This window comes from Suncus etruscus, chromosome 13 (genome assembly GCF_024139225.1).
Source record: "Suncus etruscus isolate mSunEtr1 chromosome 13, mSunEtr1.pri.cur, whole genome shotgun sequence".
Classification (NCBI taxonomy): Eukaryota; Metazoa; Chordata; class Mammalia; order Eulipotyphla; family Soricidae; genus Suncus; species Suncus etruscus.
This window is the reverse complement of record NC_064860.1, coordinates 48,356,035-48,374,836: the sequence shown is the minus strand read 5'-3', so window position 1 is coordinate 48,374,836 and position 18,802 is coordinate 48,356,035.

The following is an 18,802-nucleotide window of genomic DNA, read 5'->3' as shown; positions in this document are numbered from 1 at the left end:
CTTGCAAAGGTAGTTTTGTTGTTGTTGTTGTTGTTATGGTTGGTTTTGGGCTACACCTGGTGCTACTCAGGGGGTACTCTTGGCTCTGTGCTCAGAAAGTACTCCTGAGAAGCTTGGGGAATCATATGGAATGCTGGGTATATAACCTGAGTCAGCCACATGCAAGGAAAACTCCCTCACCATTGTGTTATCACTCCAGCCTCTGCAAAGGTAGAATTTAAAAGGAAGAATTCATTTTTTATAATCTTAGGGTGGCAAGCAATTTCTGAAATAGGTACATTCGTCAATCATATTGGGCATTTCAGTTACACACCACAGTTCAATTTCTATTTTCCTTCCAAGTGTTTAATAGTTAATGGATATCCTTGCCTTGAATATGTCCACTGTTCAGAATTTGCTTGGATCTAATTGTCAAGAATGCTTTACAGAATTATTTGTTACTCTCTCATTTAACAACACATTATCTTTACATAATTTAAGTACTATGAAACAACCAAAAGATAGAAGATTCTGGAAATGTTTCAGGATAAGTCACCAACATTACAAGCTCTTCTTCAAATTCTCCAAAGTGTCCCTCCTTCATTTTGATTTTATCTTAAATCCTGGTCTACAGAACTACTGAGTTTCCTAAACCTCTCTTCTGGGACTTTACTTAAGACAATAAAGACTGTAGCTGTATTTGCATTTCTACATTGAATCTTGCAACTCACAACTAGTGTGTGTGTGTGTGTGTGTGTGTGTGTGTGTGTGTGTGTGTGTGTGTGTTCTTTCTGTTGGGGCATTTTTCTCTTCTGGTTTATTTAGAGAGGCCACACTCAGTTCTCTGAGTAATTCCTACCTCTAAATGCCTCACTGGAAAGCTTTAAATCTCTAACTAGCTGAGCTGAGTCAGGAATAAAAGCCAGTACTGTGATCTTTAATGTGTGCTCAGGGAGCACTCCTGGCAAGGCTCAGGGGACCACATGCCAGAGATTGAACCCAAGCAATCCAAGTGCCCTACCCACTGTACTCTGTCTTTGGTCCCAAAACTGATCTTTTCATCTTATCTCTGTGTTCAAGACACTCCCTGATACAGTTTGTCCTATATTTTATCTAAGTAAATAAATAATGATGTACAAACATATGTTCAGTAGAATAGATAGTTTTAGCAAGATCATGGTTCTTGTGCCAACTAAAATCAACTACAATATTGAACCAGCTGCTATGTACTGTTAGGATAGCTTCTTAAATTTCTTTGCTTCAAGTTTTCTCATTATAAACTGAACATAATATAAATTGATTATCTCACAAATTTAAATAAAAATTGTAAATGCTTAAAATTGTTCAGAACACATTATAAATAATTTATGTATGTAACTTCTTGCTGTTATTTTAATTACAATTACTTGTATTTAAGGATGCCTGCCAAAAATATAAAGATTTGATTTTTTTGCCTCACGGCACTTTAAGTAATCTTTTAATGAAAAGTAAGGAATGACTATAAAATCTTTTAACTCATACAGGAAATGAAATTAAAAAAAACTGTAAATAGAATCTAAAATCTCAAGTTTGCAAAAGCAAAGATTGAACGATTGCCAGGTTAATAATAAAAATATTTCCACTCAATCTTCTAGTTTCTATTGGAACAAAAATATTTCACTTATTAGATGTTCCAAATAATTTTTTTAGGTTTTGGACCATACCCTGCAATTCTTAGGGCTTCCTTCTAGCTCTGTACTCAGGCAGTGCTCCTGGCATTGCTCAGAGGTGCATATGTGGTTCCAGAGATCAAACTAGGGTCAGTCATATGCAAGACAAAACTTTAATCCCTGTACTATCTCTATAGCATATATAATCTATACCATAATTTATATATACAGTAATTTATACAGGTGTAATTATGTTATATATATGTAATTTATATATACAATATAAATAATCTATACCTTATAGCAAAATCTGTACCATAAATTGTTTTCAACATGTACTCTAATCTTAAATGTCTTCCCTAACCAAGAGCAGTATCTTGGATAAAGAACAAGAGCTCATAGTAAAAACTTTCCATAACTCACATTATTTTATGGTTTTGTAGTATTATTTATAAAATTAACTAAGAGATGGTTAGATATGTCTCATACCTGTGTTTTTTTCTCCTAAAAGTATTAACTTCCTAATATTATGCATGTATTTTGATACACAGCTGTATTTCAAAATATTGTTAAAGTTTTTCTTTCTTTTCTTTCTTTTATTTTTGGCTTTAATTTTACTCCTGGCTATGCACTCAGAGGTTACTCTTGGGAGCTCAAGGACCATATGGTGTTCTAGGGATTAAACTGGGGTTGGCTGTATAGATCATTGCTCTGCCCCCCCCCTTTGATTTTTGAGGGTAGAATTTGAGCCACAGCCCATGGTACTCAGGAATTATTCCTGGATCTGTGCTCAGGGATCACTCCTGGTGAGGTTCAGGATCAAACTCTAGTCAGCTGCATGTTAGATAAGCATTATCCACTGTTCTATTCCTCTAGTCCTTGGAAGTTCATCTTGTAAATCTAGGTATCATCTCAAAGATCTTAGAAAGAGTTCTTATATTTTTGAGCTAAAAATCCCTATTTACACACCTCTAATCATTGTAGCATTACTCACAATAGCCAAAATCTGGAAATAATTCAAATGTCGAACAGAGGACTAGGTAAGAGGTGAAGTGATAGCACAGCAGCTAGGGCATTTGCCTTGCACACAACTGACCCAGATTCAATTCCTGGCATCTCGTATGGTCCCCAGAGTCTGTTAGGAATGATTTCTGAGTACAAAGTGAGGAGTAACCTTAAGTGCCACTGGATGTGACCCAAAAATAAATAAATAAATAATAAAAAAACAGAGGACTAGATAAGGTAAAAAAAAAACCTATGGTACATATACATAATGAAATACTGGATTCCAAGAAAAGATAAATAAATAAATAAATAAATAAATAAATAAATAAATAAATAAATAAATAAATAAATAAATAAAGGACTAGATAAGGTAAAAAAATCTATGGCACATATACATAATGAAATACTGGACTCGAAGAAAAGATAAAATTGTGCAATTTTCTGCACCATAAAGGCATCAGGCTGAGTGATTTGGTCAGAAGAAGAGGAACAGACACAGATTAGTCTTGTCTATATGCAAAATATAAAGAAATAGAGTGGGAGAATAGCAAATGTCCAAAAGCAACAGAAACTGAGAACTGGTTCTTTAGGAAATTTATCACCTCAGGGAAGGAGAGGTTTGGGAACATTGAGACAATAGTGGAGAAACATGGCCACTCTGGAGAGGGTGCAGCACTGGAATGTTTTATGTGTGGACCCTACCATTCACAGTTTTGTAAATTAGAATTTTCTAAAATAAAATTTCAGAGGAAGAAAGAAAGCAGCACATGAAAAGCAAAGTGGCCTGATGAAGGCAGAATTGTCACACACTTCCCTTTTTAGACCACAGCTTCATGACTGTGTGCTTGATAATTGATCTGGAATTGCAGGACTTATTCTACTCAATATTTATCTTCTCTTTTTTAATTAAAATAGAATCTCTCAAGTGCTGGAAAAAAGGATGTATAATTCATGTTAAATAAATAAAAAATCTTGGTCACAGATAAAATTACATATGATTTATTTATGCTATTCATTTTCATTTTTTAACACAAATCAGTACTAGCAATTTTCAAATTTCAAAACAAGCACAATGGCTTAAGAATATTCAAAGAAGGTACTGGAGTGATAGCACAGTGGGAGTGCATTTGCTTTGCATGCGGCCAACCCAGGTTTGATCGCCAGAATCCCATATGGTCCCCTGAGCCTGAGAGGAGTAATTTCTGAGAAAGCAAGGAGTAACCACTGACCAACTACAGGTGTTACCCCAAAACAAAAAATTTTAAATGTACCAATAAAATCAGTAATTGGGGGTGAAAGTTATGGGAGAGAGCTAATAGAAATTGGTACTTTAGGGGCCGGAGAGATAGCATGGAGGTAAGGTGTTTGGTTTGCATGCAGAAGACAGTGATTTGAATCTTGGCATCTCATATGGTCCCCCGAGCCTATCAGGAACAATTTCTGAGCACAGATCCAGGAGTAACCCCTGAGCACTGCTGGGTGTGACACCAAAACCAAAACCAAAAAAAAAAAAAAAAAAAGAAATGGATAATTTAAAAGCTCAACTGTCATTTATATTAGTGTTTTAATATTTAGGATTCTCTATTCTGATATCTGGGCAATAATGTTTATGATAATTTAAACAAAACATCTCATCACCATATGACAGCACTGGATATATTTGGATCAGAGACACAATTGTACTGTGAAACTTTTTGTATTTAAATAAAACAGATACATTTAAGGGCACTCAGATAAATTTTGGGAAACTATATAAACAAGAACAAGCTTACTCTCATAACTAGAAATGTTCTTTCATTGTAAAGCTCAAATAAACTTAGAAGGTCAAAACTATTATACATTCACACAGAGCATCTTGAAACACAGAGTATAAAGACTGAAAATTTCTGTGAAGGACCTTGTAACCGCATTTCATAAAAATCATCAAATAAATTGGAATTATCCAAGGAAATTCCTGAAGTAATAAACTAAGGTTGAATTTATAGCTTGGTGGACCAGCCTGTTGAGTTTGAATATTTTAAGTAGATTTAAATGAGCCAAATCAAATCAATGAAATAATACATGATTTTATTAAATGCATCGTTTTATTATTTTATTATATTAATTAAAGGTAAAAATAAAATCTCAGACTCTGAACTTCAGTCCTGTTTAGGATCTTAACAAACTCAAGAGATCTGTGTTTGTCAATAATAAGTTGATGGGTATATAAATAAAATTCAAGGCAGTTACACTCATTTTTTTTCAAAGGTCCTGAAGAAAAACTTTTGCAAGCACGAACATGTGTCCTCTGTCAAGTGTGAGATACGAACACTGCAGGAACAGATGTTCAGATAGGGCCAGTCATGCTCAGTGAAATAGAAACTGTAAACACCATGAATGTGCGCCAAGGATCCACTCTCAAATTAATTTCATAAACTTGTACTATCACATCTCTAACATACTGAATATGTTCTTCATATTACTTGGATTGATTTAATCAATTTTAATAAGCTTTCCTCTGAAACATTTAAATGCTAAATAAACCAGCAACTAAAACTTTAGGTGAGAAAGAAGCAGAAGAGTGTGTTAGCATGTAAAAGCCTATAAGCAAAAGCAGTGTGAAAAGCATTGAGGAGGAAAAGATTGCCCAAATGCTGTCTATAACCCATTTTAATCTCACAGAGTGACCCATTCTCACTTCCTTCCCCCTGGATAACTCCACCACAAGGTTTTTATTGGTATATTTCTTCCCCTCTTTTCTTCCCACAACTTTGTAATCAGAACTATGCCTGTTAAATAGCGGTCCTCATTATTACATATGTTAATTGGATTGTTATTACTGAATAAATGAAAGGGATAGAATGCAGAGGAAGGACTATTACCTAAAGAATCTACAGGGGCTGAAGTGATAACACATGCCTTGCATGCAGCTGAACCAGTGTTCAATCTCTGATATTCCATTTGGTCCCCCAAGCACTGCTATGAATGACCCTTGAGTGTAAAGCCAAAAGTAACCCCTGAACAATGCCAGGTGTTGCCAAAAAATAAATCTAGAGATGGACACTTTAGAGGAAGGTATTGGATGAGCATTAATATCAAGGTTAAGGAATATATAAAGGTCAACTTGTTAAAAAGCAGCAGTGTGCTAGACCGTGTTGGATGCTTTCTTTTTTTTAATATTTTTTATTTAAACACCTTGGTTACAAACATGATTGTGGTTGGGTTTCAGTCATATCAGATGGCAACAACCATCACCAGTGCAACATTCACATCACCAATGACCAAATATCCCACCTCCCATCCCCGCCTTTACCTGTACTCTAGACAGGCTTTCCATTTCCCTCATATATTCTCATTGTTAGGATAGTTTAAAATGTGGCTATTTCTCGAACTAAACTCATCACTCTTTGTAGTGAGATTCATGAGGTTGGCTGTAAGTCCAGCCCTCCTCTCTTTTATCTCTGAAAATTGTTGAGAAATGTCTTTCATTTTTCTTAAAATCCATAGATGAGTGAGTGAGACCATTCTCCGTCTTTCTCTCTCTCTGACATATTTCACTCAGCATAATAGATTCCACGTACATCCATGTATAGGAAAATTTCATGACTTCATCTCTCCTGATGGCTGCATAATATTCCATCGTGTATATGTACCACAGTTTCTTTAGCCATTCATCTGTTGAAGGGAATCTTGGTTGTTTCCAGAGTCTTGCTATGGTAAATAGTGCTGTAATAAATGTAGGTGTAAGGGAGGGGTTTTTGTATTGTATTTTTGAGTTTCTAGGGTATATTTCTAGGAGTGGTATAGCTGGATCATATGGGAGCTTAATTTCCAGTTTTTGGAGGAATTTACATATCGCTCTCCAGAAAGGTTGAACTAGTTGGCATTCCCACCAACAGTGGATAAGAGTTCCTGTTTCACCGCATCCCCACCACACTGCTTGTTCTCATTCTTTGTGATGTGTGCCAGTCTCTGTGGTGTGAGGTGGTACCTCATAGTTGTTTTGATTGCATCTCCCTGATGATTAGTGATGTTGAGCATTTTTTCATGTGCCTTTTGGCCATTTGTATTTCTTCTTTATCAAAGTGTCTGTCCATTTCTTCTCCCCATTTTCTGATGGGATTAGATGTTTTTTTCTTGTAAAGTTCTGTCAGTGCCCTGTATCTTTTGGATATTAGCTCCTTATCTGATGGGTATTGGGTGAATACTTTCTGCCAATTAGTGGGTGGCACTTTTATCCTGGGCAATATTTCTTCAAGGTGCAGAAGCTTCTCAGCTTAATATATTCCCATCTGTTAATCTCTGCATTCACTTGCTTGGAGAGTGCAGTTTCCTCCTTGAATATGCCTTTAATCTCAATGTCCTGGAGTGTTTTGCCTACATGTTGTTCTATATACCTATGGTTTCAGATCTGATATCAAGGTTTTTAATCCATTTGGATTTTACCTTCATACATGATCTTAGCTGGGGGTCTAAGTTCATTTTTTTGCAAGTGGGTAGCCAGTTGTGCCAAAACCATTTGTTCTAGAGGCTTTCTTTGCTCCATTTAGGACTTCTTGTTCCTTTATCAAAGGTTGGATGATTGTATGTCGGGAGAACATTCTCTGAGGACTCGTCTATTCCACTGATCTGAGGTTTTTCTTTATTCAAATACTAAGCTGTTTTGATAATTATCGCTTTGTGATACAGTTTAAAGTTGAGGAAAGTAATGCTTCCCATATTCTTTTTTCCAATAATTACTTTGGATATTCGAGGGTGTATATTGTTCCAAATAAGTTTCAAAAGTGCCTGATCCACTTCTTTGAGGAATGTCATGGGTATATTTAGAGGGATTGCATTAAATCTGTACAATGCTTTGGGAAGTATTGCCATTTTAATTATGTTAATCCTGCCAATCCCTGAGCAGGGTATGTGTTTCAATTTCCGTGTGTCCTCTCTTATTTCTTAGAGTCCTCTCTTATTTCTTAGAGTTTTATAGTATAGGTCCTTCACATCTTAAGTTAAGTTGACTCCAAGATATTTGAGTTTGTGTGGCACTACTGTAAATAGGATTGTTTTCTTAATGTCCATTTTTCCCTATTATTATCAGTGTACAGAAAGACCATTGATTTTTGTGTGTTAATTTTGTAGCCTGCCACCTTGCTATATGAGTCTATTGTTTCTAGAAGCTTTTTGGTAGTCTTTAGAGTTTTCTGAGTATCATGTCACCTACAAACAGCAAGAGCTTGACTTCTTCCTTTCCTATCTGGATTCCATTGATATATTTTTCTTGTCTCATAGCTATAGCAAGGATTTCCAGTGCTATTTTGAATAGGAGTGGTGAGAGAGAACAGCCTTGTCTTGTGCCAGAATTTAGAGAGAAGGCTTTTAGTTTTTCTTCATTGAGGACAAAATTTACCACTAGCTTGTGGTAGATGGCCTTAACTATACTCAGAAAGGTTCCTTTCATTTCCATCTTGCTGAGTTTTGATCAAGAATGAGTGTTGGACCTTATCTTATGCTTTCTCTGCGTCTATTGATATGATCATGTGATTTTTATTTTTCTTGTTGTTGATGTTTTGTATTTTGCTGATAGATTTACGGATGTTAAACCAGCCTTGCATTCCTTGGATGAAACCTACTTGATCGTAGTGGATGATCTTCTTAATGAGGCATTGAATCCTATTTGCCAGGATTTTGTTGAGGATCTTTGCATCTGCATTCATCAGCGATATTGATCTGTAATTTTCTTTTTTGGTAGCATCTCTGTCTGGTTTAGGTATCAAGGTGATGTTAGCTTCATAGAAGCTATTTGGAATTGTTCCTGTTTCTTCGAATTCATAAAAGAGTCTTGCCAGGATTGGTAGTAGTTCCTCTTGGAAAGTTTGAAAGAATTCATTAGTAAATCCATCTAGGCCTGGGATTTTGATTTTGGGCAGACATTTGATTACCCTTTTAATTTCATCAATAATGATGGGGTTGTTTATCTATGCTACATCCATTTTATTCAATCGTGGAAGGTTATATGAGTCCAGGAATTTATTTATTTCTTCCAGGTTCTCATTTTAAGTGGCATAGAGTTTCTCAAACTAGTTTCTGATTACCCTTTGAATCTCTGCAATATCTGTAGTGATCTCCACTTTTTCATTTCTAATATGAGTAATCAAGTTTTTCTCTCTCTCTTTGTTGTTTTTCCTAATGGTCAATCAATCTTGCTTATTTTTTTGAAGAACAAACTTCAGCTTTTGTTGATCTTTCGGATAGTTTTTTGGGTTTCCACTTCTCTGATTTCTGCTGTCAGCTTTGTTATTTCCTTCTATCTCCCTATTTTAGGTTCCTTTTGTTGAGAACTTTCTAATTCTATGAGTTGCTTCATTAAGCTATTCAGGTATGCCTCTTCTTTCTTGATGTGTGCTTGCAAAAATTTATCGTTCAACTACAAATGAAAAAAAAAACTACAATGCAGGTCTTCTAATTTCTTTCCAGCATTTTATCAATGGATCCCACTCAAATGTAGCCTCTCCCCATGGCTGCTCCCAATATCTTGATTAGGTGCCCCACCTTCTGCATTTTAACATCCTCCTCAACCACAGGAAAGAATATGCTTTGAATAGTACATCCATCCTGTGAAAAATCCTTATTGGATGTTCATGTTCAAAATTAGTAACAGGAAAAATATCACCATGTAATAATGTTACATGTTTTCACCCTTCTCTTTGTATTTTAGACATTATTCTCCTAGGTCAGAACTCCAGTGTTTTACACTTGTTCACGAGTTTGCAATTTAATTTTTCATAGTCAATACAGATTGACACTCTGTGCCTATTATCTTTGTCTTCCAATGTTACTTTATAATTATAATACAATTAAAAGCATTGTTGGGCATCTTAAGGGGCAATAGAAATAGAACTTCTCATGAACATACTTTAGTTGGAAGATCAAGTTCATAGAAATTCCTTATAACTTAAAAATTAGCTTAGTAAATACTCCTAGAATAGGAGAGAGAAATCAGAACTAGCCTACCATGCTGAAGTGATACCTAGTTGGAGAACTAATTCAGGCCACACAAAATCTCTTTTTGTGGTCCCCTGTTTGTGACATCAGGCTGGGAAAATCCATGAAACTATGCCAGCCCAGTGGGGCCTGACTGTGAAAAATTGTCAGTGCTGCCTGTGCATGTCTGTCTACTATCCTCTTGCATGAACCTCTTGGGAGTGGGCTGAAAAGAGGCTCCAGAAAACTTGCTCTCCCAGAGGCAAATTTCAGGGCAGAAACACCAAGGAACTTCTTCAGAACATGAAAACCTGCTATGCTTTGCAAAAGCCAGGTCCCCTGTTTGTGAAGTCAGGCTAGGAAAATCTACGAAACTACACCTGCCCAGTGGGGCCCGACTGTGAAAAATTGTGAGTGCTGCCTGTGTGTGTCTTTCTACTATCCTGTTGCGTGAACCTCTTGGGAGTGGGCCAAAAAGAGGCTCCAGCAGAGCACTTTGGCTCCGCTTCACTACGCGGCCATGTGCTCTTTCTAAGAAAAGAAGAGCATTGCAACAAGAAAAAAAATCACACTAAGAACTTTGCTACATAAATAAAGCCCAGCAATTCTCTCCAGACTGTCTTCTCTACTGCATGCTCGATCCTAAGATTTGATCCTGTGTGAGGCTTCATCCACGGAGAACTCCCCTCCCTTGGAGGCAAGTCGACCCATCTAGAAAGGACGGGGCCAGAGGAGTGTTCTGCCTGCATAATTTAGCCAATGAATACCACTACAACACTCAGAAAAATTCACAATACAAGTGTGACAATGGGGAAACAGCACAGGCCAGCATCAGACATAGAGAATGAAGATGACAATTCTGATAACCAGATAATGACCAACCAACTAATCAATCTCTCAGATAAAGACTTTAGACTAGCAATATGGAATATGCTCAACGAACTCAAGGAAACTATGGATCGAGTTGAACAGAACACTAATAAGAACCAAGAAAATATGAAGACAGAAATCACAAAACCCCAAACTGAAATAACATGTCAACTAACAGGCCTGAAAATTTCAGTAAATGAAGTGAATGACAAAATGGATAAGCTCTGGGACAGGGTATCAGAAGCTGAGATTAGACTTGGTGCTGTGGAAAATGAGATACATAACAATTCCATACAGCAGGAGAGATAGGAAAAAAACTTAAAGTAAATGAACAGACAATGGAAAAATTAGTCAAACAATGGGAACAGATGAAAATAGAAGTCTATGATAAGATCAACAGAAACAACTTAAAAATCATTGGAGTCCCAGAGACCCAGGAAGAAAATTTCCAGGAAGAATCAATGGTCAAGAACATCATTAAAGAGAAACTTTCAGAGCTAAAAAATATATGTGATCAAATCCTGCATGCTTGAAGAGTACCAATCAAAAGAGACCCCAGAAAAAATACCCCAAGGCACAACCTAGTCACAATGACGAATCCCACAGATAGACACAGAATTCTGAAAACAGCAAGATCAAAAGGGAAAATTACATTCAAGCGAGCATCTTTGAAATTTACAGCAGACCTGTCACCAGAAACACTCAAGACCAGAAAGCAGTGGTGGGATATTGTGACAGACTGAATGAAATGAATGCTTCACCTAGAATTCTGTATCCAGCAAAACTCACTTTCGGGTTTGACGGAAGAATACATGGTTTCACAGACAAACAACAGCTCAGAAACTTTACAGACTCAAAACCAGTCTAAAGAGAAAAACTGAAAGACCTAATTTAAGACAAGACTAACCAAAAGACACAACAAATTTTGATAAAAAGATGGCATTAAATCCCAGGATAATTCTTTCTCTCAACGTCAGTAGACTAAATGCACCAGTTAAGAGACACAGAGTGGCTAAATGGATCAAAAATCTCAATCCAACCTTCTGCTGCCTACAAGAAACACCCTTGAATATTCAGAACAAACATAGACTCAAAATAAAAGGCTGGAGAAAAATTATCCAAGCAAACAACACCCATACAAAAGCTGGAGTGGCCATACTAATATCAGATAATGCAAACATTATACTCAGGAGGTTGTAAGGGACAAAGATAGACATCTTATATTAATCAAGGTGTATGTAGAGCACGAAAAAATAACTCTCCTAAACATATATGCACCGAATGAGGGGCCAGCAAAATATTTAATACAACTGTTGACAAATCTGGAAAATAATATCAATAACAACACAATAATTATGGGGGACCTCAACACGGCTTTATCAACACTGGATAGGTCAACCAGACTGAAACCCAACAAGAATATACTAGACCTGAAAAGAAAAATGGAAGAAAGAGGCCTAATGGATATATATAGGACACTCTATCCCCAGAAACCTGGATACACATTCTTCTCCAATGTACATAGGACATTCTCCAGGATAGAGTACATGCTGGCACATAAAACACACCTCCATAATATTAAGCGGATAGATATTTTGCAAACTACCTTCGCTGACCACAAGGCTCTGAAATTATTTGTGAATTCCAAAGGGACACAGAAGAAAAACTTTAACACTTGGAAGTTAAACAGCCTCATACTCAATAACCAGTGGGTCCGAGATGAAATCAAGGAGGAAATCAAAAGGTTCTTGGAAACAAATGACAATAAAGACACAAACTATCAGAACTTATTGGACACAGCAAAAGCACTACTGAGAGGAAAATTTATGGTTTTGCAATCACAGATCAGGAAGAAAGAAGGAGCTTACCTGAGTAGCTTAATCACACAGCTAGTAGAACTAGAAAGTGCTCAACAAAAAAAAACAAAAATAGGGAGACAGAAGGAAATAACAAAGCTGAGAGCAGAAATCAATGAAATGGAAACCAAAAAAAACAATCCAAAAGATCAACAAGTGTTGGAGACTGTTTGGAATAATTAAAAAGCCCTCTCAATAATCAAAATGAAGTTTCTGAAAATCTTGGCCAAAGTGCTTTTACAAACTGCATGTGGCCTTCCTTGCCCTTGGATCCAAAGAAATAGAAATAGCCTAGAGCTAGGGAGTTACTAGGCTCCAAGATGTCCTTGTAAAGACAGGGGTCAAAAGGCCCAAGCTGAGATTAGATTTTGTACTTTGTTGCTCAAAAATAATGTAAATCTCTTGACTGATGATAATCTTATTAACCTTGTAAAATCAAGATGTTCCCGTGGAAAATTACAGCAATTCCTACTGTTCCCCGCCCCTACTCTCTCTCTGTTTTGCATTGTCTATAAAAGGTCTAATTTTTCTTTTATTAAACGGTTTCCTGATCGGACCCTCGTCTCGAGTCTCATTTTCCCAGCCCCTCTTCTATTCCAGGCCGGATTCTTCTTCGAGAACCGCGAATTACTGACGTGGTCTCCAGCTTTACCCACTGGTCGGGGTCCCTGGAAGGCCATAAACAAGAGCAGAAGTTGGTTCTTTGAAAAAATAAACAAGATTGATAGACCACTGGCAAAACTAACAAAGAAAGAGAGAGAGAAAAACTTGATAACTCGTATTAGGAATGAAAAAGGAGAGATCACTACTGATATGACAGAGATTCAAAGGGTAATTAGAAACTACTTTGAGAAACTCTATGCCACTAAAAATGAGAACCTGGAAGAAATTAATTAATTCTTGGACTCTTATAATCTTCCACGGTTGAAGGAAGAGGATGTAGCATATCTAAACACCCCCATCACCATTGATGAAATTAAAAGGGTAATCAAATGTCTGCCCAAAAACAAAAGCCCAGGCCCAGATGGATACACTAATGAATTCTTTCAAACTTTCCAAGAGGAACTACTACCAATCGTGGCAAGACTCTTTCATGAAATTGAACAAACGGAAACACTTCCAAATAGCTTTTATGAAGCCAACATTACCTTGATACCTAAACCAGACAGAGATGCTACCGAAAAAGAAAATTACAGATCAATATCGCTGATGAATGCAGATGCAAAGATCCTCAACAAAATCCTGGCAAATAGGATTCAATGCCTCATTAAGAAGATCATCCACTAAGATCAAGTGGGTTTCATCCAAGGAATGCAAGGATGGTTTAACATCCGTAAATCTATCAGCAAAATACAAAACATCAACAAATAGAAAAATAAAAACCACATGATCATATCAATAGATGCAGAGAAAGCATTTGATAAGGTCCAACACCCATTTTTGATCAGAACTCTCAGCAAGATGGGAATGGAAGGAACCTTTCTCAATATAATTAAGGCCATCTACCACAAGCCAGTGACAAATATTATCTTCAATGGAGAAAAACTAAATGCCTTCTCTCTAAATTCTGGCACAAGATAAGGCTGTCCTCTCTCACCACTCCTATTCAACATAGCACTGGAAATACTCACTATAGCGATTAGGCAAGAAAAAGATATCAAGGGAATTCAGATAGGAAAGGAATAAGTCAAGCTATCATTGTTTGCAGATGGCATGATACTCTACTTAGAAAATCCTAAAGACTCTACCAAAAAGCTTCTAGAAACAATAGACTCATATAGCAAGGTGGCAGGCTACAAAATTAACACACAAAAATCAATGGCCTTTCTATACACCAATAGTAATAAGGAAGAAATGGACGTTAAGAAAACAACCCCATTCACAGTAGTGCCACACAAACTCAAATATCTTGGAATCAACTTGACTAAAAATGTGAAGGACCTATACAAAGAAAACTATAAAACTCTGCTCCAAGAAATAATAGTGGACACGCGAAAATGGAAACACATACCCTGCTCATGGATTGGCAGGATTAACATCATCAAATGGCAATACTCCCCAAGGCATTATACAGATTTAATGTGATCCCTCTAAAGATACCCATGACATTCTTCAAAGAAGTGCATCAGGCACTTTTGAAATTTGTTTGGATCAATAAACACCTAGAATAGCTAAATCAATCATTGGGAAAAAGAATATGGGAGGAATTACTTTCCCCAACTTTAAATTGTACTACAAAGCAATAGTTATCAAAACAGCATGATATTGGAATAAGGACAGGCTCTCAGATCAGTGGAATAGGCTTGAATACTCAGAAAATGTTCCTCAGACATACAATCACCTAATTTTCAATAAAGGAGCAGGAAATCCTAAATGGAGCAGGGAAAGCCTCTTCAAAAATTGGTATTGGCACAACTGGCTAGCCACTTGCAAAAAATTGAACTTACACCCCAGCTAACATTATCTACGATTAAAGACCTCTATATCAGACACAAAACCATAAGATATATAGAACAACACATAGGCAAAACACTCCAGGACATTCAGACTAAAGGCATCTTCAAGGAGGAAAATGCACTCTCCAAGCAAGTGAAAGCAGAGATTAACAGATGGGAATATATTAAGCTGAGAAGCTTCTGCACCTCAAAGGAAATAGTGCCCAAGATATAAGAGCCACCCACTGAGTGGGAGCAACTATTCACCCAATACCCATCAGATAAGGGGCTAATCTCCAAAATATACAAGGCACTGACAGAACTTTACAAGAAAAAAACAACGAATCCCATCAAAAAATGGGGAGAAAAAATGAACAGACACCTTGACAAAGAAGCAATACAAATGGCCAAAAGACACATGAAAAAGTGCTCCACATCACTAATCATCAGGGAGATGCAAATCAAAAGAACAATGAGATACCACCTCACACCACACATCACAAAGATTGAGAATAAACAGTGTTGGCGGGGTTGTGGAGAGAAAGGAATTCTTATCCACTGCTGGTGGGAATGCCGTCTAGTCCAACTTTTATGGAAAGCGATATGGAGACTCCTCCAAAAACTGGAAATCGAGCTCCCATACGATCCAGCTATACCACTCCTAGGAATATACCCTAGGAACACAAAATTACAATACAAAAACCCCTTCCTTACACCTATAATCATTTCAGCACTATTTACCGTAGCAAGACTCTGGAAACAACCAAGATGCCCTTCAACAGATGAATGGCTAAAGAAATTGTGGTACATATACACAATGGAATATTATGCAGCTGTAAGGAGAGATGAAGTCATGAAATTTTCCTATACATGGATGTACACGGAATCTATTATGCTGAGTGAAGTAAGTCAGAGAGAGAGAGAAAAAATGCAGAATGGTCTCACTCATCTATGGTATAAAGGAAAATGAAATATATTCTTGCAATTATAATTTTCAGACACAAAAGTGAAAGGAGCTGGAAGTTCCAGCTCACCTCAGGAAACTCACCACAAAGAGTGATGAGTTTAGTTAGAGAAATAACTACATTTTGAACTGTCCTAATAATGAGAATGTATGAGGGAAATGGAAAGCCTGTCTAGATTACAGGCGGGGGTTAGGTGGGGAGGAGGGAGATTTGGGACATTGGTGATGGGAATGTTGCACTGGTGATGAGTGGTGTTCTTTACATGACTGAAACCCAAACACTATCATATATGTAATCAAGGTGTTTAAATAAAAATAAAAATAAAAAATAAATAAAGAAAAAAAGAAAGAAAGAAATGTTGAAACCCTATCATTAAATTTATTGTAAAATTATAAATTGTGGTGACTAAAATAACATTAAATTGTTGAATGTGCACTTAAAAATCTCTTTTTGTTAATCTGGTTTCTTTTCTGCTCTCCAAATGTCTTGCATATATAAGTAAGTGTCTTTATACTCATAATAAATTTTTTTTTATTTGGGGAGGCAACGCACAGCAGTGCTCAGGGATTACTCATGGTTCAAGCTCAGGGGATCACTCCTGGTGGTCCCAGGAGGCCTATAAGATGCTGGTGATCAAACTGGTTTCAGCCATGTGACAAGAAAATACCCTACCATTGTACTATTGCTGTAGTCCCAGACGCTTAAAGCATTTTCTAGGTACTTTGAGACTTAAAAAAATAAAATAAAATGTGGGGCCATCATGATAGTGGGTAGGGTGACTGCCTTGCATGTGCTAGACTCAGGTTTGATCCCCATCATGCTATATGGTCTTCTGAAAACTGCCTGGCATGATTTCTTAATGAAAAGCCAGGGGTAAAGAGTGTAGATTTTTTTTTCTTGTACCCAGCCAATCTGGGTTTTATCCGGCATCCTACATGATCCCCAGTATCCCACATGATCTCCTGAGCTTGCCACAAATAATGTCTGAGCCCAGAGCCACGAGTAAGTAACCCCTAATGCCACCATCAGGTAGAGCTCAAAAACAAACAAAACTACCTTTAAGCAATGTAAAGTCAATCATTTAAAGTAAGTTATTTACTTGAGTCAAAAATCAATAAAATGTATACATAGTTCCAAAGTATAAATGCATGCATAACAAAGTTTGTCCTAGTCCCCATAAGGTGCACTTGATGGTTTCATATTTTGGCAAACTTCCTGACTAGATTCAGTCTACTTTGGCACTTTACTTTCTACATCTACATTAAGAGACTCAATACCCTTTTTGGTACCAATTATCATCTATACATTCTGACCTTCCCTTAGACATTTTTGGTCCCAAGTCAACAAAACTAAGTAAAGTTGAAGAACCAGAAGCTGCTTTACTCTCTCCACATAACTTCATAAATTTCTGTTTATTTTCTTTCTTCTTGTTCTACTTTGACCTTTACTCTATAGGGAACCAAGGCCTAAAGAAATAATTTAAGAATATTTACATATTTGTTATCTCTATCAAGTAAAGTGTATATAGCAATGATCTTAAATAACCACAATAAATTGATCTCACTGATTTAAGCAGTTTTTAGACTTCTCTTTTCTACTCCTCTTCATCCAACAAAAGAGAAATCAAAGCAGTGTATGTGCCTTAACCCCTGAACTAAAAGTATAATTTAAGAAAGGGTAGAGGGCAAGATTTTCAATTCTTCTAAGTGGGAGACTTTGCTTTACTAGTTCATTCACAAAATCAAAGACTTAGCAATGGGTTCCCAATATATTTTGAAAGAGAAAAGTAGCATGTTTATATTATTGTATGTTTCACCATTGTATTTGAATTCCATATTATAAAAAAGCAATGCACTTAAAAAGTAATAAAGAACTAAAGATAAGTATAACAATTTCTGCCTAGTTGTACTCATTTTCAACCATAGCAAATATCCATAAATTTGGACATTTAAATCAGCAGGAATTTTGTCTTGTATTTATTCAGACTAAAAAATACAGTAGGGCAAAATTAAGATGTTTACTGGGCTACATTGTTTTCAAGACACTCTTCAGGCTAAAATCTGCTTTTCTTGCCTTTTCCAGCTTCTGGAGGCCACCCACATTCTGTGGCTCATGATCCTTCCCTCTATCTCCCAAGCCAGCAATGTTTTTCCTCTCTCCCCAGTCTTCTAGAGTCAATTTGCTTTTCTCTAACCAGCACCTGGAAACAATTTTGGCCTTTACAAGTGTTTTCAATGGTATGAGCCCTCTTGGATAGTTGGTGATAATCTCTCTATTTCAAAGCCCCTAGATAACACATCTGCACAGGACTTTGAGTCATATTTAAAAACTCTGGATACAGAGTTAAGTTTAGAAAATAATTGAATCATTAGTGACCAGTGATTCATTCTCTTCTGTAAATCTCATAGATCAGGTGTTATCCTTGCAAATAAATCCAACTTTTTATTTAAAAAAATAACATAATCACAGAATGGACCTTTTACAATGGTAGACCAGGGAGCTAAAGGTGGAGCTATGATATGCATGCTTGGAATTTTGGTGGAGGGAGGTCAACACTGGTGGTGAGAATGGCCCTAATTCACTGTAACTATATACATGAAATACAACTATGAAGAATTTGTATGTCACAATATTCTCAAGAAAAAAAATTATAAAAACTAACACATGGTTCTCTTAAATAACTACAACAGTCCACCCATTTTCTTTTTTTTTTCTTTTTTTAATAAGGAAGTATTACCATTCTAAACTCAAACACATTCAATGCTTAGTATAGTACATCAAAGCTGTATCTTGTTCTTTACAGTAAGTTCTCTGAAAACATAACATAATTACAGGATACACACAAAATTAAATATATCAGCATGATGCAACTATTCAGTATTGCATACAGTGCATTATTTATAAGATACCACAAGGACACAATTCTTATAAATTAACATGGATTATTGTTCTCAGGTTTGTGCTATTTACACCTGTGAGTGATAGTGACCATCAACTTTTTTTAAGGTTTGGAGTCAAAGGAGCACTGTAAAAACGATGTTAGTGTGGCAATTATTGTTTGCATGGGCCCACCAAAGTATGGGGGTTGTGGA